The 23,463-nt window shown below is 42.8% G+C and overlaps 1 protein-coding gene across 2 annotated transcripts in view; it reads left to right on the top strand.

The window, feature by feature from the left end:
• The window catches only part of IQSEC1 (IQ motif and Sec7 domain ArfGEF 1), a 427,684-nt gene that overhangs the window by 305,305 nt on the left and 98,916 nt on the right, over nucleotides 1-23,463 (top strand). The window contains exon 1 of one of the 2 annotated variants that reach the window (XM_054575084.1): nucleotides 16,740-16,785. The exons of the other annotated variant lie outside the window; for it this stretch is intronic. The gene's annotated coding sequence lies outside the window, so the exon portion shown is untranslated. Of the gene's footprint in view, nucleotides 1-16,739; nucleotides 16,786-23,463 lie in introns of those variants that run through there. 2 annotated transcript variants of the gene reach the window in all.

Genomic DNA, 23,463 nt, shown 5'->3' with positions numbered 1-23,463 from the left:
TTCAGTGTCACTACCTTCTGTGTCCCACTAAGCCTCTAAAGCATCACTGCCCAGGACAGGAGCCACCATCCATAGGAGCTATTTAAATTTTAACTAGTTAACATTAAATACCAATGTTTAATTTAAAAACCCAGTTCCCCATTTGTACTAACCATATTCTGAGTGCTCAGTGGCCTCACAACTAAGAAGTGGAGAGCCAGGAGTCAGCTGGCCTGAGCCTCGCTCAGCCCCGTTGGTACAGCCACCCACCTTCAAGGTGACCCAGTCCCTGAGCAGGCTGCTTGGGACATAGGAGTGACTCAGCCTCATCTCATTCACTGCCCTTTCTGTGGGAAGGTGGGGTGGCAACATGTGGTACCAGAGTGTGAATAGGGCCAATGGGGTTGTGCGCACCCCCAGAGGGCCTGGCTCTGACCCACCCTGCCCTCAGTGCAGACAGGACCAGGGACGTGTGCTGACGTGGAGCTGTAGGGTCTCACCCTCTGGAGCCCCTGTCCTTCCTACCATTAGCAAGGGGCTCCATGTATACTCCTCAGTAATGGGAGTGTGCCTTGTTCTCACCAAAATTGTGAGGAACTTCCTTAGCACCATCCCCCAACACATACACCTGAGGGTTGGTATCCATGACCAAAATATATTAATAAGCCACTAACAACCCATTTCAGATGAACTTGAAATCTGTACACTTTATTCATTGCAGCAGCATCTATTTTGATTTGAAAGGTGTTAATGTATGAAACATAGTAACTGTTTTTGGCTGTCAGTCATGCTTGGTGTACATATGAGATGCAAGATCCCCTAAAAGAATTCAAGGCCCCTAACTTGGGAGTCTCTAAAACCTCCAGGAGCAGGAATCTCTGAGCATGAGGGGTTAGAGGTGGGGTGGTTTGGGATGTGGCGGTGGAGGAGGCCACCTTGTGGGATCCTCTTGTGCCTGCCATTGGGAGAGCTTCACACTGGTTTCTGAGATGGGAGAGAGTGAGGTGCTCCCTTCCACGCATCCCTTCCTATGCACAGCGCACAGCTCTCCGCCCTACTCCCCTACTCTTGCTGCTTATGTTCTGAGCTCTGGCTGATCTGAGGTGGCCCAGTGTATTTGCATGTTCCCTCTAGGCCATGAGCCTCAGAGTTGAAGGCTGCGACCCTTTTCGTTGTATGGGGATAGAAAATGAATGAATGAATGCATGCATGCATGCTATGGGGCACAAAAGCTTATGTCCCAACTCTGCCCTCTGGCTTCTGGCTGTGTCTTCTTTTTGGCTGTGTCCCACGGATATGTGATGAGAAGGGGCACCACCTGTGAAAGCGGTGTTCACAACTAAATCAGGGTTTTTTCTCATTTTGGGGTCTACGGCTTTTTATTTTTATTTCATATGTTTATTTTTAGAGAGAGGGGAAGGGAGGGAGAAAGAGAGGAAGAGAAACATTGATTAGTTGCCTCTCATACGCCCCCAGCTGGGAACCTGGCCTGCATCCCAGGCATGTGCCCTGACTGGGAATCAAACCAGCCACCTTTCAGTTCACAGGCCGGCACTCAATCCACTGAGCCACACCAGCCAGGCCGTTTTCTTTATATGTGCATTTTAAAAGAGTTTTTAGAGTTATTTTATAATACAGTAATTTCTATTTTCAATAAGACTTGCAAGAATAATACAGAACAAATCTCCCATGTACCCTTCACCCAAATTCATCAGCAACGTTTTACTGAATTTCACTCTCATTTTCTTCTCCTAGAGCTATTTGAGAGGTGGTTGCAAACATGCAACGTGATGATTTTTACTTCCTAAGTAATACTTCAACATATACAAGGGGAGACCCAGAAAAAAAAAACAAAATTATCTTCTGGAGGGTAGGTCCCTTGTAGTACAGGCTTCCTCTGCTAGGTGAGTGTTCTAGGAGCCCCTCTGTATCAGTACACCAGTTGGCATTGTTGTGAGAGGCTGTGTTCAGCTTTGATGAATTCTTTTTGAAATCTTCAAAAAGTACTCTTTCAATGAGTTTGCCCATTTCATGATGGGTATTTTACCGGCACACCTGCCCACACCGTGCTGAGTGTTCAGCAGTTTTTGACCCAAAATGTCATGACCCCCGTGCCCCATCCTCCTTATTTACCGGATATTGCCCTGAGTGACTTTTTTTGTTTGTTTCCTCCAATTTAAAAAGTCCTCAAAGGGAACCCTTTTGCTGATATGGAAGAGGTGAAACAAAAAATGGCAGAATCACTATAAAAGGCAATAAAAATCGACAAGTTCAAAAACTTTTGAGCAGTGGAAAAAACATCTTGATAGGTATATTGCATCTGATGGAGAGTACTTTGAAGATGACTGAAGTTTAAACATGTAAGAATAAATACACAATTTTTTATAAATACATTTTGGGTTTTTTGGTTCCTAGCCCCCTTAAGAGTAAGGACATTCTCTTATATAACCATGTTCCATAGCCACATTCAGGAAGTTTAACATTGACACAATACTAGAATTTACATACAATTTATAGTCAGATTTAACCAGTTGTCCTGATAATGCCCTTCATGTTAAGTTTTTATCCCAGTCTAGGATCTTGCATTGCATTTAGTCATCATGCATTTTCTTAAAGCTTTATTAAGGTATAATTTTCCTACCGTAAAGTTCACTCATTTTAAGTACGTAGTTTCATGATTACTAGTATATCACCACAATTTTATTTACTTATTTTTATTTTACTTTTCAATTACAGCTTTCATTCAATACTATTTTGTATTAGTTGCAGGTGTACAGCACAGTGGATAGACATTCAGGTAGGTTACAAAGTATTCCCTTTGATAATTCAAGTGCCCCCACCTGGCATCATAGATACTTACTACAATGTTGTTAACTTTATTCCCTAAGTTTTACCTAACATCCCCATGTCTACTTTGTAACTACCAATTAGTACTTCCTAATCCTATCACTCTTTTTCACCTGAATCCCAAACTCCCCTCCCCTCTGGCCTCCATCAGTTTGTTCTCTGTATCTGTAAGTCTGTTTCTACTTTGTTTGCTTATTTTGTCCTTTAGATTCCACATGTAAGTGATATCATATGGTATCACTTAGCATAAATTTGACTTAGCATAATACCCTCTGGGTCCATCCATGCCATCGCAAATAAGGTTTCATTCTTTTTTATGGCCAGGTAATATTCCATTTTATATATACCATTGCTTTTTATTCACTCATCTATTGATGGACATTTGGGTTGCATCAATATCTTGGCTATTGTAAATAGTGCTGCATTGAACATGGGGTGTGTATATTTTTGAATTAGTGTTTTCAATTTTTCTGATATATACCCAGAAGTGGAATTGTTGGGTCATAAGGCAGTTCCATATTTAATTTTTTTAGGAAACTCCACACTGTAATCCATAGTGACTGAACAGTCTGCATTCGCACCAACAGTACATGAGGATTCCCTTTTCTCCACAACCTCACCAACACTTGTGATTTGTTGATTTATTGATAATAGCTATTCTGACAGGTATAAAGTAGTATCTTATTTTGGCTTTAATTTGCATTTCTCTGATGATTTGTGATGGTTGGCATCTTTTCATATGTCTATTGGCCATCTCTATGTCTTCCTTGGAGAATTGTCTATTCAGGTCCTCTGCACATTTTTTAAATTGGATTGTTTGGCTTTTTGGTGTTGAGTTGTCTGAGTTCTTTATAAATTTTAGATATTAAACTCATATTGAATGTATCATTGGTGAATTATCTTCTTTCATTTAGTAGTGTATCTTTTGTTTTGCTGATGTGCAAAAACTTTAGTTTGATGTAGTCCCATTTGTTTATTTTTTTCTTTTGCTTCCATTGCGCAAGGAAATATGTCAGGAAAAATATTGCTAAGAGCAATGTTAAAGAGTTTACTGCCTGTTTTCTTCTAGGGGTTTTATGATTTCAGGCCTGCTATTTATGTCTTTAATTCATTTTGAGTTTATTCTGGTATTTGGTTTTAGAAGGTGATCTAGTTTCATTTTTTTGGCATGTATCTGTCCATCTTTCCAACACCATTTATTAAATTCTTACCCCATTGTATGTTCTTGTTTCCTTTGTCATAGATTAATTAACTATATAGATGTGGGTTTATCTCCAGACTCTACTTGGTTTCATGATCTGTGCATCTGTTTTTATGCCATCACTGTGCTGATTTGATTATTACTGCCTTGAAGTATTGTTTGGTATCAGGTAGTGTGATATCTCCCACTTTGTCCTTATTTTTCAAGATTGCTGACACTATTCCAGGTCTTTTGTGTTTCCAAACAAATTTTTGGATTATTTGTTCTAGCTATGTGAAATACACTATTGGCATTTTATAGGAATTGTGTTGAATCGATAGATTGTTTAAATACTGTAGACATTATAATGATGGTCAGTCTTCCTATTCATGAGCATGGTATTTGAGGTATGTCCAGAAAATGTCCAGCCATTGTTAATATAATGAGAACCATTTGCGTGACATTGATGTAACCTGGCAGCCAATGAGAGGGGACTGGAGTGCACATGCATGAGCAATGACAACCTACTGTACTAGTCATTTGGGGGGATAGACACTGTTGAGTGAGCATGTGTACTGTGTGGCCATCACATTCAAAATGACTGAGTAGAACAATGAATCTGTATCAAATGTTGCATTAAGCTTCAACATTCCTCCACAGAAACTATTCAGGTGATTCAGAAGGCTGCAGCTATGGGCAACTGGTAATTGACAACTTTATCACGACACCATGCCTGCTCATGCCTGACGTCTCATGGGGAATTTTTTGGCAAAACATCAAATCACCTAGGTGATTCAATCACCCTACAGCCCAAGTTTGGTCCCCTGTGACTTCTGACTTCTCCCAAAACTAAGATCACCTTTGAAAGGAAAGAGATTTCACCACTCAGCAATAGCTTCACCGATATGCCCCCTAGAGCCAGGGATATAAAGGAAAGAATAAACAAATGGGACTTCATCAAAATAAGAAAGCTTTGGCATGGCTAAAGAAAACATCAGAAAAATGAAAAGGAACCAACTGTATGGGAAAATATAATAGCCAACAATACCTCAGACAATAGTTTGATCTCCAAAATATATAAAGAATTCCCATGACTCCACTCCAGGAAGACAAACAATCCAATTACAAAATGGGCAAAGGGCCTAAACAGACACTTCTCCAAAAAGGACATACACAGGGCCCAGACACATGTGAAAGGATGCTCAGCATCACTAGCCATCAGAGGAATGCAAATTAAAACCACAATGAGATACCACTTCACACCGGTCAGAATGGCCATCATAAACAAATCAACAAACAACAAGTGCTGGCGAGGTGGTAGAGAAAAGGGAACCCTAAGTACACTATTGGTGGGAATGCAGACTGGTGCAGCCACTGTGGAAAACAGTTTGGAATTTCCTCAAAAAGCTAAAAATAGAACTGCCTTTTGACAATTCCACTGCTGGGATTATACCCTAAGAATCCCAAAACACCAATTCAAAAGAACCTATGCACCCACATGTTCATAGCAGCACAACTTACAATAGTCAAGTGCTGGCAGCAACCTAAGTGCCCATCAGTAAATGAGTGGATCAAAAAACTATGGTACATTTACACAATGGAATACTACACAGCAGAAAGAAAGAAAGAGCTCCTACTCTTCGTGACGGCATGGATGGAACTGGAGAGCATTATGCTAAGCGAAATAAGCCAGACAGTGAAAGACAAATACCATACGATCTCACATGTAAGTGGAACCTAATCAACAAAAGAAACAAGCAAGAAAAATATAACCAGCAACACTGAAAGAGAAAACAAACTGACAGTAATGAGAGGGGAGAAAGAGAGGAGTAACAGGAAAAGAAGGGGAAGGGTCAAGTCAAGGAACATGTATAAAGGACCCATGAACAAAGCCAAAATGGGCAAGGATTGAGGGAGGGAGGTGGGGGTGGGTGGGGCAGGGGAAAGTGGTGGCGGGAAAATGGAGACAGGTGTATTTGAACAATAAAAAAAAATTAATTAAAATAAAATTAAAAATTCAAAAAAAAAGAAAAAGAAACAAAGAAAGGGAAGAGATTTCAGACCATAGGTGAGATTCAGGAAAACACAATGGGGCAGCTGATGGCAATTAAGAGAACTGTGTGAGGTGCCACGGTGCCAGCTTTGAAGGGGACTGAGGCATCATTGTCCTATGTACAGTGCTTCTTGTATCTTGTATCTTCTTCAATGACTATCTCTAATTCCATATTATATGGCTGGTTACCTTCTGGACAGACCTTGCATACTTCCATTTATTTGCATCTTCATTGTTTCTTCTTCAATGTCTAACATTTTCTCAGTATAGATCTTTTACCGCCTTGGTTAAATTCATTCCTAAGTATTTTATTTTTTTATGCAATTGTAAATGGGATTGTTTTCTTAGTTTTTCTTTCTGATAGCTTATGATTGGTATAAAGATGCAACCAATTTCTGAATATTTATTTTGTATCTTGCTACTTTATTGAATTCATATATCAGTTCTAGTTTTTTGGTGAAATCTTTACGGCTCTCTATATACAGTATTATGTCATCTGCTTTATCTCTTCCTTTTCAATTTGAATACCTCTTATTTCTTCTCCTTGTCTGATTGTTGTGGCTAGGACTTCCAACACTATGGTGAATAAAAGTGGTGAAAGTGGACATCCCTGTCTTGTTTCTGATCTTAAGAAAAATTATTTTAGTTTTTCCCCATTGAGTATGATGTGGGTTATGATGTTGAGGTATGTTTCCTTTGTTCCCACTTTGCTGAGAGTTTTTATCATAAATATATGCTGGATTTTGTCTAGTGCTTTCTCTGCCATCTATTAATATGATCATATGATTTTTATCCTTCATTTTGTTTATATGGTATATCACATTAATTTGCAAACCAACATTATATTCCAGAAATAAATCCCACTTGCCTATGGTATATAATCTTTTTAAGGCATTGCTGAATTCAGTTTGCTAATAATATTTTATTGAAGATTTTTGCACCTATGTTCATCAGGGATACTGGCCTATAATTTTCTTTCTTTGCAGTGTCTTTATCTGATTTTGGAATCATGATAATGCTGGCCTCATAAAATAAGCTTAGTAGTCTTTGCTTCTCTTGAATTTTTTGAAATAGTTGATCAATGGAACAGAATAGAGAGCCTAGAAATAAACTCACACCTTTATAGTCAACTAATATTCGACAGAGGAAGCAAGCACATATAATGGGCTAAAGATCGTTTATTCAATAAATGGTGTTAGGAAAATTGGACAGATATGTACAGAAAAATGAAGGTAGACCACCTCCTTACACCACACACAAGAATAAATTCAAAATGGATCAAAGACTTAAATGTTAGACCCGAAACCATAAAAATCTTAAAAGAAAACATAAGCAGGAAAATCTTGGACATTGCTCATAGAAATTTTTTATTGGATATATCTCCCCAGACAAAGGAAACAAAAGAAAGAAATAAACAAATGGGACAACATCAAACTAAAAACTTTTTGCACAGCAAAGGAAATCATCAACAAAATAAAAAGACAACCCACAGAGAATCTGAGGTGGATCTCTTTTAGACAGCATATATATGGGTCATGTTTTCTAATCCATTCATCTACCTTTTGTCTTTTGATTGGAGCAGTTAATCTCTTTACATTTAAAGTGATTATTGATAGGTACATATATATTGCCATTTAATTCTTTATAATTATGTTCCTCTTTCCCTCCCCCACCCCTGCTCCCTGCTGCTCTTCTTTTTCCTGAAAACCCGTTAACATTTCTTATAAATTAGTTTCTTGGTGATGATCTCCTTTAGCTCTTTTTTGTCTGAGATGCTCTTTATTTCTCCTTCAATTTAAAATGATAACCTTGCTGGGTAAAGTAGTCTTGGTTGTATGTCCTTGCTTTTCATCACTGAATATTTTCATGGTAATCTCTTCTGGCCTGAAATGTTTTTGTTAAGAAATCAACTGACAGTCTTACGGGAGCTCCCTTGTAGGCAACTGCTTTTCTCTTGCTGCTTTTCAGATTCTTTCTCTGTTTTTAACCTTTGGCATTTTAATTATGATATGTCTTGATGTGAGCCTCTTTAGGTTCATCTTGTTTGGGACTTTCTGCATTTCTTGGACCTGTGTGTCTTTCCCTTCACCAGGTTAGGGAAGTTTTTAGTCATTATTTCTTCAAATAGGTTCTCAACCCATTTTTCTCCTCCTTCTGGTACCCCTATGATACAGATGTTGTTATGCTTAATGTTTTCACAGAGGTCCCTTAAACTCTTCTCATTTTTTAAAATTCTTTTTACTTTTTGCTGCTCTGCTTGTGTGTTTTCTGCTATCTTGTCTTTCAAATTGCTGATTTGATCCTCTGCTTCATCTACTCTACTTTTGATTCCTTTTATGTGTTTTTCAGTTCAGATATTGTGTTCTTCATCTCTTACTGGTTCTTTTTGTGGTCCTTTTTTTATGCTATTGAAGTTCCCACTGAGTTCCCTGAGCATCCTTATAACCATTGTTTTGAACTCTGTATCTGGTAGGTTGCTTTCCTCCATTTCACTTAGTTCTTTTTCTAGAGATTTCTCCTGTTTTTTTTAAAGAAAAATTTTCTCTTTTTTTAAAGATTGTATGTATTTATTTTTAGAGAGAAGGAAAGGGAGGGAGAGAGGGAGAGAAACATCAATGTGTGGCTGCCTCTCATGCACCCTCAAGTGGGGACCTGGTCCGCAACCCAGGCATGTCCCCTGACTGGGAATAGAACTAGCAACCTTTTGATTTGCAGATCAGTACTCAATCTACTGAGCTGCACCAGCCAGGGCTCTCCTGTCCTTTCATTTGGGGTATGTTTCTTTGTGTTCCCATATTGGCTACCTCTTTATTTTTGTTTCTTTGTGTTAGATCTATGTTTTTCAGTCTCTGTATGGTAGTCTTATGTAGTAAGCGTAGTAAGTGGGGCTCAGTGGGGCAGTCTCCCTGATTACCTGAGCTAGGTGCTCCAAAAATGTCCCAGGTGTAAAGTTATGTGAGTCTTCCTGTTACAGTTGAGTCTTGATTGCTGTTGTCCCATCCATGTGTGGGATTGCCCCTCAGGTTGGCAGACTGTGAGGACTGCCTGTAATCACAGTGTACAAACTGCTGTGTAGGGGCTGACCCTATGAAGCAGAACTCACTCCAGCAAGGTGTGGTGCTTGCCAAAATTTCCCTATGGGTGTGCCACTTGTGAGCTAATTGGGTCACACTCTAATGTTCTTAAAAACCTGCAACTGGGTATGTTGGTTCTGGGGCCTCATGGGAGGGATCCTGGTGCAGATTAATGTCAGGCGCTGCCTGTGACTGGCACTGGGTTACCTATCTGAAGCTACCCAGTGATCCACAGTTTGTGACTGCTGGGTGTGGGTATACATGGGAAGAGCCACATCATGTACCAAAGTTGGCTTCTACCAGCACCAAACCCAGGGGCACCCTGAGATCTGCCTCTGCCTGCCAGCTGCCTGTTAGGCTCGATCACTGGAATAGCCTCCAGCATATGTGAGTTGTTAGTTATATGAGGCAGGTTCTCTGTGAGTCACCACGTTGGAGTGAATGGTGTTCACCATGTTGATACAGATTCAAATTTGATGCCAGTGCTGGTCTGAGGCTCTGTAAAAGTCTCAAGGTATACCAAGGCCAGCCACATCACCACAAATTTTAATTATTTCCACCACTGTGGAAAGAAACCCCTGTCTATTTTGTGTCACTCTCCTGTCCCACCTGTAGCCCCCCGAAAACACCTCTACTTTCTTTCTTTCTTTATATATTTGCCTTTCTGAGCATTTCCTATAAATGGAATTACACAGTATGACCTTTGTGACTGGCTTTTGTCACTCAGTATAATGCTTTCAAGGTTTATCCCTGTAGTAGCATGTGTCAGTACTTCATTTCTTTGTATTGCTGAATAGTATTCCATTATATGAATAGACCTCATCATCATATTTATCTATTGTCCCCAGTTTGATGGACATTTTGGTTTTTTCTCCAGTTGGTAGACATTTTGGTTATTATGAACAATACTGCTGTGGATATTCACATATAAGTTTTTATGTGGACATATATTTCCATTTTTCTTGAATAGATTACCAAGAGTAGAATTGAAGAGTTATATAGTAAGTCAATGTTTAACTTCTTAAAAAACATTGAACTGTTTCCACTGCAACTGCACTATTTTACATTCCTACCAGCAATGTATGAGGGCCCAATTTCTCCACATTTTCACCAACACTTGTTATTGTCTATCTTTTTAATTCTAGCCATCCTTGTGAGTATAAAGTGGTAGCTCACTGTGGTTTTGATTTGCATTTCCCTGATGGCTAATAATGTTAAGCATCTTTTCATGTGTTTTTTGACTATTCATATATCTCATTTGGTAAAATCTATTCAAATCTTTTGCCCATATTTTAAATATTGTTTTCTCATTATTAAGTCATACCATTCTTGTTATATTCTAAATGCAAGTCTTTATTTGTTTATATGATTTTCAAATATTTTCTCCCAGTATTGTGACTTACCTTTTTATTTTCTTGATGGTGTCTTTTGAACTGCAGAAGTTTTGAATTTTGCAATTTTTTTTTTACTGCTTGTGTGTTTAATGTCAAAGCTAAGAAATCATTGCCTAACCCAAAGTAACAGAGAGTTACTCCTATGTTTTCTTCTAAGAGTTTTATAGACTTAACTCTTATATTTAGATCTTTGATGATTTTGAGTTAACAGCCAGTTTTCTCAGTCATGTTGGATAAAGAAACTCTTTTTCAATGAATTGTCTTGGCATTAGAACATTTGTCCATTTTACTGTTAGACAGTTATTTAGACATTATTTTCATGAAGATGACAACCTATACCACTTCCACAAAAGCATGTTCAGATTACCTAGATGACTCTCTAAAAACAGTTCTGCTGCCTGATTTCTATGGTTGCTTTTCCTATTGTGTTTACAAATGTGCAGTTATAAAGGGATCATCGGGTGAAACAGCATTTAACTCTGGGTGTAGTAGTCCTTAAAGGGGGATGTGATGAACCTTACAAACTATTCTCAGAGGATCACCAATTCTGAAGTTTGAGGAACACGATGTATACATTTCTCAGATGGGAAGATAGAGGCTCAGATAGGGAAAATGATGTGTCTAGAACCATGCACTTGCGAGTGCCCGCAAGCCAGCTCAGAGGTAGCATGGAGTAATAAGAGCCACTTAAGGAGTCACTGTCTCAGAGCCTCCGTTTTCTCATCTGTAAAATGGAGGTGAGCACCAGCCATCTTGAATATTTGCAAGGAATAGGGATAGTGTGGGCAAAGAGTCCAGCACAGTGCTTTCCTGACACAGTGTGGGCACCAGTTAGTGTAGGTTGTGTTATTACAAACCTGGGGCCATGCCTACTACCTTGCTCTTCACACTGCACCCCTCTGCAGCAGTACTTACTCTTGCCAAAAGAGCAGCCCCTGAGGCTGATTCCTGGCTCAGATTTCCTCTGTCTCATGCACCTCACTTATTCCCATTGCTTATCCATTTATTAGGCACAGGTCTGTAGCGGGCCCCATGCTGATGCCAGGAAAGCAGAAATGTTTTCTACTCCATACCTGCCATTAGGGACCTTTTTGGAGGTGAATAGACCCATTAGCCAATGATTACAGAACAGTGTGGCAGTTATTATTTTTATTATTAATAGCTAAAATTAACTAAATTTCTGCTCTGTGTCCTGTCCTGTTCTAAGCATTGTCTCAGGATATACAGGGCACTGTGGGAGCCAAGATGTATAGAGGACGTGACATATTTGCAGCTGAATGTAAAGGATGGGTTTGGACATCACTTAACAAAGACACCTGAGCATTGTAGGAATTTTTGCCAATTTGATGGGTGAAAATGGTATCTTGTGGTTATTATTTATTTTCTGTACAAGTGAGGCTGTACGTCTTTTTGTATGTTTATGGGCCATTTGTATTTTTTTCTCTGAACTACTTACTTAAATTAGTTGGATATTTTTGTTTTGAATTGTTCACACTTTTTCTTACAAATTTGTAAGAACTCTTTATATATTGAAGAAACCAAGGGAACAACAGTATGTGCAAATACTCTGTTGTAAAATAGCAGTGTATTCAAAATGCATTAAGTATAGCTTTGGGGGAAGCAGCTGTAGATGTTGCAAGGCAGGGAGGCAAACACCCGTTCTGAATGCAAGCTTGAGAAGCTTAGACCATATCCTCCAAGTCTCAGGGAGCCATAAGGAGTTTTGAACAGGGAAAGGATGTGACTGAATCTGTGTTTTGAAAAATTGCTTTAAACAAAGGACAATCATGGGTGACGGGAAGAGCTAGACAAGTAAGCAGAAAGTGCAGAACCTCGAATGTCCAACTGAACAGTGTCTACTTGGATTGGTGGGCAAAGGGGAGCCACAGAAGGCTCTGGGAGATGACTAATGTGGTGTATGGGGTGGGGGAAATGGTGTGAACCAGAATGGCCATGGGGATAGAAAACTCCCTGTGGAGGGGGAGAGGAGCAGGATTGAGGCCAAGATTGATCTCAGGGTGAGGTGAATGGTTCTGTTTCCCAACATGAAAATTTGGCCCCCATTGACATCTCAGCCCCACACAGGTGCCCAGTGCTGTGTCATCCGTCCCAGCTCCACAAGACTGACCTTTAACTCAGATGATGGGACTGTTGCCACGGGTAATCTGGAGAGGAAACATGAACCAAGTTTCCAGGTGGGGCACCTAGAGTGGAGGAGGAAAAAGGAACAGCATATTAGCAAGTCAGAAAGGATCTTAGAAGTTATGCAGGCGAGCATCCCCAAGGCTGCTGACCGTTGACCTCTGTTTTGCCACAAATCTAAAGATGGGAAGTTCCCTGCCTCCCCAGCCCCCTTTTCATATCTACTTGGCTCTCCCAGAGAGAAGATTCTCAGGCTGGTGTAGAATCAGGGTTGTAAGGAGCCTTGACACTCATCCTGCCCCATGCTTCCTGTCCCCTAAATGAACAGGGTCTCAAGGCTCAGAAGGGAGGTGGCCCTTCTCCTAAGTCACAAAAGGAGTTTAACCCCAGTTCATTTCAGAGCAGGCCCTACAAACCAAAGTTCCCAACTCCATTTCCAGTTTCAGAAATGATTTTTTAAAGATAATTTGAAAATAAAAACAGTAGTATGTACATACAGAAGTATGTGCAAAAAAATATTTAAATGGAACATTTCATTGAAAAGCCAGTCTCCTTCCCATTCTGGTCCTCAATTCTCCATGCCCTTCCCCAGGGCACTGCTGTACCAGTAGGTTCTTAAGCATCTTTGTCAGAAACAATATATGCATATGTCAGCATGTATTCTTTACCCATGTTTTTGAACATAAAAAATAACACACCACACAATTTTTTCTTTCTACTGATCAAATATCTTGAGGGTTTTTCCATATCTTCAAGTCCATGAGCAGAAGGCACATTTTTTAACTAGCTCATAATAATACCCTGGGGAACCAGTTCCTCATTTGTGCACTTTAAGTAATAAGAATGTTTCAATAACTTTTATTCACTTTAAAAACAGTTACTTAATTTTTTAATGGGCATAAAGAAGATTTAATTGACCCATGAGCCTGTACCTATACACTAGATAATACCTGCTAACTTTATAAAAAATGAACTAATCCTCAGAAAAGTATAAAATGAAAAGTGAAAGCTCATTACATATGCATTCCACACATCCTACTGTCCTTTCAAAAGGTAGCCACAAATAACTGTTCTGGTATGTGTATACACTCTGGGGAAAAATGAGGAAATTCCATATATGTAAAACTCTTTAAAATGTATACAAGAAGGATCATAATATACAAAGTCTTCTCCCTTGTATTTTTCACTACAAATTTCAGAGACCTTTCTGTCCTGGGACAAAATCCCAGCATATGGGTGTGTCTTTATGCAGCCCCTCCTCTCCTGTTGTACACCAGAGGTGTTTTTCTTTGCTTCACTTGTACACAGGATGCTGTGTTGCCTGTCCTTGGATTTGTATATGTATCAGCAGGCTGTACAGTTTTGCCAGACTACTCTTAAGAAAAGGATAATCTTGCTCCTCACCTGACAGTGTTTTAAATGCACTCACTTCTTTTCACCCTCAACAGCAAAAGTATTATCAAAATTGTTCATTTTTGCCAACTTGGAAAATTTCTTAAAATCTTCCAAGTTGGCAAAACATGCTGTGCTTTGATTTGTATTTCTTTTTCTTTTAAGATTTTATTTATTTATATTTAGAGATAGGGGAAGGGAGAGGAGAAAGAGTGGGAGAAAAACATCAATGTGTGGTTGCCTCTTGTGTACCCCCTACTGGGGACCAGGCCCGCAACCCACGCATGTGCCCTGACTGGGAGCTGGACCAGCTACCCTTTGGTTTGCAGGCCGACACTCAATCCACTGAGCCACACCAGCCAGGGCTGATTTCTATTTCTTTAATACGAATCTAATTATAAGTGAGATTGAATATCTTTCCATGAACTGCTTTTTCATATACTTTGCTTTTATTTTCTTATCTATTTACCTTTTTCCTAGTGATTTGAAAGAGCTCATTATGTATCAGAGAAATCAACTTTCAGCTCATTTCACTCAGTTAACTTCTTTTATGTGCTGCAGATATTTTTTGTTTCCCATTTCTCTTTTTAAATTTTGTTTATTTTTTAAATTCCATTTAGAAGTTTTAACTTTTATACAGTTAAATTAATCAATATTTCTCTTCATGGCTTCTGGGAATAAAAATATTTACACAGTGCATTTTAGACAACCATGTTACACATCACACTTGATCCTCACAGCAAGGCAGGGCTTTTACCATCAGTTCCGTTTCACAAATGAATGCAATGAGGCTGTGGGACTTGTCCAGGCTGAACAGATTCTAAAAACCTTCCTGTTCTTGCTTCCATCACCTACATTTTACCAGCCAAGTAACTCACTCCTGGCACTAATAACAAAATGTTGTGGTTTCTCTAGTACAGCAGTTTTGATTATTCAAACTACAAGCATCTGTTCTTCCTCTAAGTGCCCTTTTTAAAAATATTTTTGAAATTATAAAATTTATAGTTACCAAAAATAAAAGCTCCAACAATACAGAAAAATGAAACATGGGGTTTGGAGTGAGGTCTCTACCAATGTCCCAAAAGCCCATCTAATGACTATGGTTAAGTCAGCTATGAACATCAATTAGGTGCCATGGTCTCACTCTTGCCAGGAGGTGAAGAAGACCTGCCAGGAGCTGGGCATTCCATTTTCATCTTCAAGAGCCTTGTATCTTTCAGGAACACCTTAGGTGCTTGTTAAATGCTTCAAGACAGGACACTGAAGTGGTCAGACGTTTCACTTAAACTCTGCAGCCTCACAGGCATGTGTTCAAGTCCCAGCTGTGTGAGTGTGAGCAGGCGACTTACCCTTTATGTGCTATAGCTACCCTGTCTGTAAATTGGGATAATAGTTTCTACCTAAAGTAAATGAAACAAACCTCACAAAGTTCCTTACTGGATCCACTGACCACACCCACCTGGGCCCTGCTGTCCAGGGCCATGAGCTGTCAGAGCTGAAAAATCTATATCCTTCCCTCTCAAAAGCCTGGAGAAAAGCGTCTTGCCCAAGGTCACACAGCCGATCCGCACCAGGACCCACAGAGACTCCAGTCTCTTGACTCATTACATCACTTGCCCAGTTTTCTCTCCACGGAAAGAGCCGCGCTCTTCTGACCTCCTGTTTCGGCTCTTCTCGCCACAAGGGGGCGCGTCTTAAATAGGCTACTGAAGCTCTTGGTCTGCGGCTCCGTGCTGCGCACGAAAAGAAGCCGCTTCTTTTCCGTCTGGCGTTCAAGGCTCTCGGAACTAGCCTTCTCTCCTCTCCAACAAGCATTCTCATCCTTGCTTTTTCCTTACGTACACTCATCCTCCTCTTCCTGCCCCTTCTAGTCCCAGCCTCTCCTATCTCCTATCTCCATCACTTCTTCCCCATGATTTGGGTCTCTAAGAAAGTACTAACCCATTCTCTAGGACAGTTGCCAGGCCACTGAGGCCCATCCCCATCATTCAGTTGGTGCTGAGTCAATGTTTGCTGCGTAATGAGAGGTGCTGCCCACAGGCCTGGATCTTCTTCCCAAAAATGTGAGGAGCACGAGTCCTGGAGAAGACTCAGAGGGACGTGGTACCGGGGTGGATGCGCGCAGCCCCCACCTACTGTTCCGACTCTGGTCCAATGGCTGCCCACCTCTTAGCCTCAGTCTTCTCATCTGTGAAATGGGGAGGCTTGGGGTGCGAGGACTGGGCATTGGCTGCCCGGGCTGCAGTTCTCTGTAGGAGGGGTCTGGGGACTTGGCCTGAGGCTGCGTTTACTAGGTGTTTATTTAGGGCTCTTGGGGAGTCTGAGGAAAATGCTGGGGCCACAGTACCATATCCAACAAGCCTCGGTTGTACCTACCCAGCACCCGGGGCCCTTTCGTGCAGCTGCCCCACCGACCCCCATTGCTGCCAACTTGCACGGACTCTTGTGACGTCCGCAGGTGGGGCGGAACCGACCTTCCTGTCCGCCCCCCCCTCCCCGCGCGCTCCCCCTGGCCCTTCGAACGGGATAAACTGAGGCAGGACGTGGGGAGGCCACAGCCAAGGTCACTGCGCGCAGGTGTTGGAGCCGGCGAGAGGGCCAGGAGCAGCCTCGAGCTCCCCAGCACTACTGCCCCCCCTCCCCCACCCCGCCGGCCCGACGCGCTGGGGCCGCGCCCGCAGCCAGGACTGCACGGCTTTGGCTGCTGCTGGCCAACCCGCTGAGGTAGGAGCTGGGCCGGCGGAGAACGCAAGCCCCGGCAGCGGGCGGGGGGCGGCTGGGGCTGCAGCCGGAGATCTCCTGCATTGAGAGCCTGGGCTGTTGCTTAGCTCCCGAGGCCGCGTCTGGAAGGACGCGAGAGAAGCTATATCAGCAACCCTGGAGGGGGCGGAGGATCGCTGGCGGCTGAGCCGGGCCCCGGAGGAGGTTCCGAGGCCGGGGTCGCGGTGATGAAGCCGGTTGCAGGGTTGTGGGGATGGGGGTAAGAGGCCGTCAGGCTCTCGGGTACGGGGGCTCCGGCTACTCAGGCCTAGGGGAGACAACGCCGGTCTTTCTGAGCTGGGGCTCTGCGGCGGTCTCTCTGCGGCTGTCTCTCTGCGGTGGGGATGCAGGCAGTTTAGCCTTCCTGGCTATGTGAAACCTTGCGAACGCTGAAAGCGCAATCTTGGGGAAGGGGGATTCAGGGTGCTCATCTCCACATCTATGCAGTTGTTCGCCTCCTCGGGGAGGGGGTGAATCCAGGCCCGGAGGGCTGCCGGGAGAAGCTGCCCTCTGCCCCGGCACTCCCACCCTGTTCCCGCCTCCCTGCGGAAAAATCCTGCCACGGAGTCCGGTGTCTGGATCCTGCGGGAAGGACGTTGAGGCCTCTCAGGAAACCGCTGGCAGTCTGATAGACGCTGCAGGGAGGGTGTCTGGGACTTCGCTTGTGCTGGAGGGACTGAGGTGGATTACGACCTAACCCTGTCTCCCTGTGTGACCTTGGGCAGCCCCTCCCTCTGCTATCACGTGGGCCAGAGGCTGGTTCTTAAGTCTTGAAGAGGCCTTCTGGGTCAGACCCCTAGGAGGCTCGGAATGGGTTTAGGAAATGGTGCTGGGGGCTGAAACAACCATGGCAATCTCTTGACCCTGTTCCAAATGGGGCTATTTCTGATGTCAGGATTGTCTTACCTGCCAGCTTGAGTTGGGATCCTCCTGGACCAGGGGCCTAGAGTATGGGAAAACCCCGTCCTGCCCACAACTGGCTGCTCTTTGGCTGTGATGGGGCAGGGATAGTTGGCAGAAGGAAGTCAAGGCTGTCTCCTCCCCACCCAATCATAGGGAAAGTCCCCCTCTCCTGCTTCTGCCAGGCAATTGCCACTTTAAATTGCCACCCTCTCAACTGTCATCACAGCTGATTTGTTCCTGAAGTACACGGAGCAGACACAAGTGTCCCCTCTCCTGGGTTTGTCCACAGGATCAAATTCACAAGGAAAGCAGTCTGGTCTGCCTGGTCAACTTGTGCATTTTGCTCTGGGCATGCTCCATAATTGGCAGGGTTGGGCACTGGAAGCAGGATTCTGGTTGTGCACTATGATTAGCCACTGCTCCTACACTCTGTGGTCAGCCCTCACCAGGCAATGCGCATGCTGGCCAGTGCAGCCACCACAGAGCAACTCCGAACTGAGGTGACACAGGAATGGCCCCCTAGTTACCCTCCCCTGCCCCAACATGATGTCTGGCTTCTCACTTTTGCTAGCCAAGTGACCAGTCCTCTGCACTCACGTGTGGTGACCAGAGCCCAATAGCTGGGTTCAAAAGGAGAGAGGAGGAACAGCCTCAGACACCCCAGGAAGCAGTAAAAGATGAGCTAAAAGGTATTTAGGGTGCCAAAATGCCCACAGCCCAGCCATTGAGCATTAGCGCTGGAGGGAGCATCCTGGGACCAATACCCGGTTAGAGATGGAGAAACTGAGGCCTGAGAGAGACGGGGACAAGTCTAAGGTCATACGACATCATACTCTTTTCAGCTCCCCAGCAATCCAGTCATCCGTGGTCAGTTACTCCCTGGGGAATACTCAGAGGACTCAGTGTTCCCCACAGAGGTCCCTGCAATGGAGAGACATGAAAGAAACTGGCACTTTATTCTGCTGGTGATGCTAGCTCCTGCAGAGTTTGCAAACATTAAGTAATTTTAGGTCTTATAATCAGAGTTGCCACCCTCTCTCAGGGCTGCTTAGAGGGGGTCATAGTTTCCTGCCCTTCTAGCCACTGCTCTGACTAGCCCTATTCTTGCTGGCCTTACAACAACCCTCAAGGTTTCAGTCATGTCTCTTCCCCATTGTGCAGAGGGGAGTGCCAAGGCCAAGCCAAAACTGGGACCTATTGTGTCCTCAGCTTTCCTCCACATTAGTGCCCTAATTACTGGGGCAAGGGGTAAACTAAGCACCTAAACATCTCTAGCCAAGAAGAGCACAGCCATCCTTTGTTCTTGTGGTAAACTCCCTGTCACTGGCGTATGCAAGTTGGAGGTGAATACTCACTGGTCAGGAGGCTATGCATCTAGAAGGTTGGCCAGATGTCTCATCACTCCCCAATGGTCCTTTACAATTAGGAGGTAGGGAGTGGGGTTGCTCACTCTTATCAGGAGGTATTTCTTACATAAATGAAGCTGGGTGAAGGCCTATTCTGTTGGTGAGGTCTGTGTGTACTGGGGTTCCACACACTGCCATTGCTGAGCCATGGTGTTCACCACCTCCATGAAGTGTGACTCAAACTGCTTCTGGGAGCAGCATCTTCTAGTGCCCACTACCTTCCCACTGGACCCAGCCTTGCCCAGTGCTGGCTTCTGCAAAAATGCACACCCCACCCTGCCACCTGAAACCTCCATTCATCTTAATCCCTCTCATCCCCACATCATTCCCTCAGGGTACCACTATCACTGAAAAGGAGAGCAGTGGACAGGAACACAGGTAGGACTGACTTTAGACCCTAGTGAGACACCAGTCGTCAAATGCCCCCTTGTCAATGTAAGAAACATCCAAACCTGTAAAAATTTTTATGAGTTTATTTGAGCCAAACTGACAACAATTGCCAGGAAGCAAAACCTCAGTGTGTTGAGATGATGATCCGGAAAATGGCAGTATAGCACCTTATTTCATACATTACACTCAAAAGAGGAAGCATAAAGAGGTAACATGAAATACATTGGTGATAGATTAGGGAAGTGGGAGGAGGCAAAGGTCAGACCTCTGGGATTGGATAAAAAGTGAAATGATAGACACTTTTGCACAGGTGAGTACAGGATAATTACCAGTCAATTTACATGATAACAATAACAATGAAGGGATTTGTAGTCTCCCCCTGGTGTGGTGCCTGGGCTTTGAGGGGTCTAGAAAAAGGAAATTTGACATTCCAAAAGTATGTTATCATAGATGCAAAAAGACAACAGACAGGCTTGGTAAAGACTGACTTTTGTCAGGGAAGATTCTAGCCTAGGATGGGACTACCTCCCAAGCTTTTAGTTAGAAAATTTTAATTCCACACCATCCTGTGTGGTTACTTTAGGTCTCTGAGTTTGTAAGGCTGCCACACAGGCCTCCACTGAGCTTTTCAAGTTTCACTTGTGGCCCCTTTTCTTTCATACCCTCCTCCCTGGGCTATTCAGTGGAGCTACCACAGCAAATGCCAAGCTGGAAAAGCAGGATGCAAGCAGCTGAGCTCTTGGTGACTCTTTGGAGAACTGTGTGTATGTGGTCTTCTGATCTAGCATGTTTGCATTTCAAACCCAGCAAACATTTTTAAAAATTATTTATTTAGTTATTTATAGAGGGGAAGGAATGGAGAAAGAGGAGAAACATCAATGTGCAAGAGAAACATTGATCAGCTGCCTATAGCACACACCCGGACTGGGGACTGAACTTGCATCCCAGGCATGTGCCCTTACCAGCATTGAACCAGCAACACTTTGCCTTACAGGATGATGCCCAACCAACTGAGCCACATGGGTCAGGGCCCCAGCAAAAAATTTTAAAATCCTGTACTCCTCTTTGCCAGACCCTGTCGTTGATAGCTCTCACATACATTATCCCATTTCATCTGCAAAACCACAGACTCACCCAATAATGTGTATGAAGTTTCCAGAAGCACAATATTAAAACAACGATGTCAGCCCCACAGGCCAGCAGTGACCCTCCCACCCACCACTGTTGATAGTCCTTTCAGAGCTGCTCGGTTGCTCTAGGGCACCAACAGTTTTGAGTCGGCGTTTGTGTGCCCAGACATTCTCAGGGGGGCCATTTCTCTGGAAGGAATGCTCAGACTCAAGGAAGTATAGAGTCTAGTCTGACCTACTTAAATCCACAGTGCCTGTAGTGAAATTTACAATCCTATACAGGAGTTCAGGCCTCATGTCATGCCTCTTTACAAGGTAATTCCAGCCTGTACTATGTCCCGCGCTATTGGGATAACACAGTCTCCTCTCCAAGTCTGTGAACTCCCTGAGGATCAAAAGTGGCTGAGGCACCTCCTAGTCCCTAGCACCAGGGGCTAATAGGAGGTATTTTTGTGCTCATCTTAGCTGAGTCCAAACCAGAAATATGCTGCCTTACAATGTAGTGAGTTCCCTCTCACTGGAGGTATGCAAACTGAGTCCCGAGAGAGGATTTATGTTTAGATGCCCAGTAGGGTCATTTTAGCTCCAAGAGCTAAATGAATTTTTAAAAATTATTATCTGAGAACTTGGTGAAAGCTATCAGAATGGTAATATTGGTTCTTTTTAAAATTTTTGTATTTTTCAATTACAGTTTACATTTAATAGTGTCCTGTATTACTTTCAGATATACACCATAGTAGTTAGTCATGTACTTTACAGAGTGGTCTTACCATTTCAAGTACCCATGCAATACCCCTGCATGGTTATTACAATATTATTGACGATATTCCCTATGCTGTACTTTATATCCCCTTGACTATTCTGTAACTAGCAATTTATACTTAATCCCTTTACCTTTTTCACCCAGCCACCTGACCTCCCTCCTGTCAACTGTCAGTCTGTTCTCTGTATCTATGAGCCTGTTTCTAATTTGTTCTTTAGATTCCACAATAAGTGAAATCATATGGTATTTGACTTTCTCTGTCTAACTTATAGAATAGTAGTAGTTTTTTTAAAATGCTAAGTGTCAGCCTGCTTTAATAAAGCCAATTGCTTGTGAGTGTTATGAGAACATTTCGTTATTCAGCTCATGCAGATGCTGAACTAGAACCAAATTTTGAACTTAACCAAGGGTCCTGAGGATTTGGTATAAAGCGAAGCAGGAAGGAAATTGGAGGTCAGAGAGCTGCACTTCATGTGACTTCAGCAAATCACTTTCCCTCTATGAGCTGAATGAGTTTGGAAGAGACCAGGAAGGACCTTGCAAGGTCCTTGTAATCGGCACCCAAAAAGGCTGGGGTGTGTGTGGAGGCAGGAAGGGCTGAAGTGTGCAGATCCTGATGGTCTCAGGTGTGTGGTTTGGCTGAGAGCCAGCCTGCCTCTGGAACTAGGTTCAAATCCCAGCTCCCAGCCTCCTAGCTTTGTAACCTTGGACAAATCTGGTCCCTGAGCCTCAGTTTTCTCCTCTTTAAAATGGGGGTGATGACAATGCCAACCTCTTAAGTTAATTATGAAGATTATTCTATGAAAGTGTGTCAATGTCATACAGTTATTTTTTATTTTCTCCTTTGGGGATATTGTAGAAGTCAGTAAGTATTTCTAAGACCTCTAAGTCCAAATAGAAATGTCCACTCCATTCATTTACTCATTCAAGAAATACTTATGGAGTGCCAAATATAGTACCGCAGGAGCCAAAGAGACAAAAACCCTTCTCTCCAGAAGCATTTATTCTAGCAGCAGACCAACAATAAATAAATGAACAAATAACAGAATTTCAGAGAATGTTAAGTGCTCAGAAGAAGAAGTCTGTTCTCGTTAGTATTAAAGATGATTTGCAATGGAAGAACTCTTCTGCATGGAAGAAGAGAGAACCCTGATTTGGGATCCATAAGACCTAAATTCCAGGCCGGTCTCTGCTGACTTCTAACTTGCTATTCAACTTTGGGCAAGTTTCTTTCTGTCTCTGATGCTCTGTTCTTGAAATGAGAGAGTGAGAGAAACTCTTTCAGCTCAGAAGCTCTATGTGGCTGGGGTGGCTATCATGTTGAGGCTATACCACCTGATGGTATCACAGTCATAGCTTGGGGTCCTTGGGGTCCCTGCTTCCCTGCCCCCAGCCCTGGTACCACACATACACATACCTAGATGTGATATGTAACCTGTCACACAAAAAGATGGAAAGACATACTGTCCTTCTTGTTCACACTGTCTTACTATCTGTCTGAACAACTTTTTACAATATGATTTTCTTATTTCGAGCTCTCTATAAAGAGACTTCGGCTATCGATACTTGTTTGGGTATGGCTACTTTTGCTCAAAGTTGTGGCTCTATAACTCGTCCAGTTATGAGTAGCTATAGTTTGTTCTTGTCACTGCTGTACAGCATTCCATTGTATCACTAGGACACAGATTATTTATCTAGTGTACTGTGATAGACATGAGGGCTGTTTTCAGTTTGGGGCTATCCTTAAACCTGAGTCCAAGTGCACATGGTATGAACTTCTCTAGGCGTACACCTCAAACTGGGTGGTAAAGTATACACATGTTCAGCTTCACAAAACAGTGCCACACTATGTAGTCATTCCCTCCCACTGCTCCCTTCCTCACTGGCACTTCCTATTGTCAGCCTTTGTCATATCTGCTCACCTGGCAGATACGTAACAGTTTCTCACTGTGGTTTTAATTTGTATTTTCTTGATTGCTGATGAGGTTGGACATTTTTGTATGCTTATTGGCCATCGGGTGAATACCTCTTTTTGGTGAAGTACCTCTTC

Source organism: Pteronotus mesoamericanus, unplaced genomic scaffold (genome assembly GCF_021234165.1).
Source record: "Pteronotus mesoamericanus isolate MK-2021 breed Mesoamerican mustached bat unplaced genomic scaffold, CSHL_Meso_final contig_27, whole genome shotgun sequence".
In the NCBI taxonomy this organism is placed as follows: domain Eukaryota; kingdom Metazoa; phylum Chordata; class Mammalia; order Chiroptera; family Mormoopidae; genus Pteronotus; species Pteronotus mesoamericanus.
Note: the sequence above shows the minus strand (reverse complement) of the source record. Positions and strands in the feature narration are given on the sequence as shown.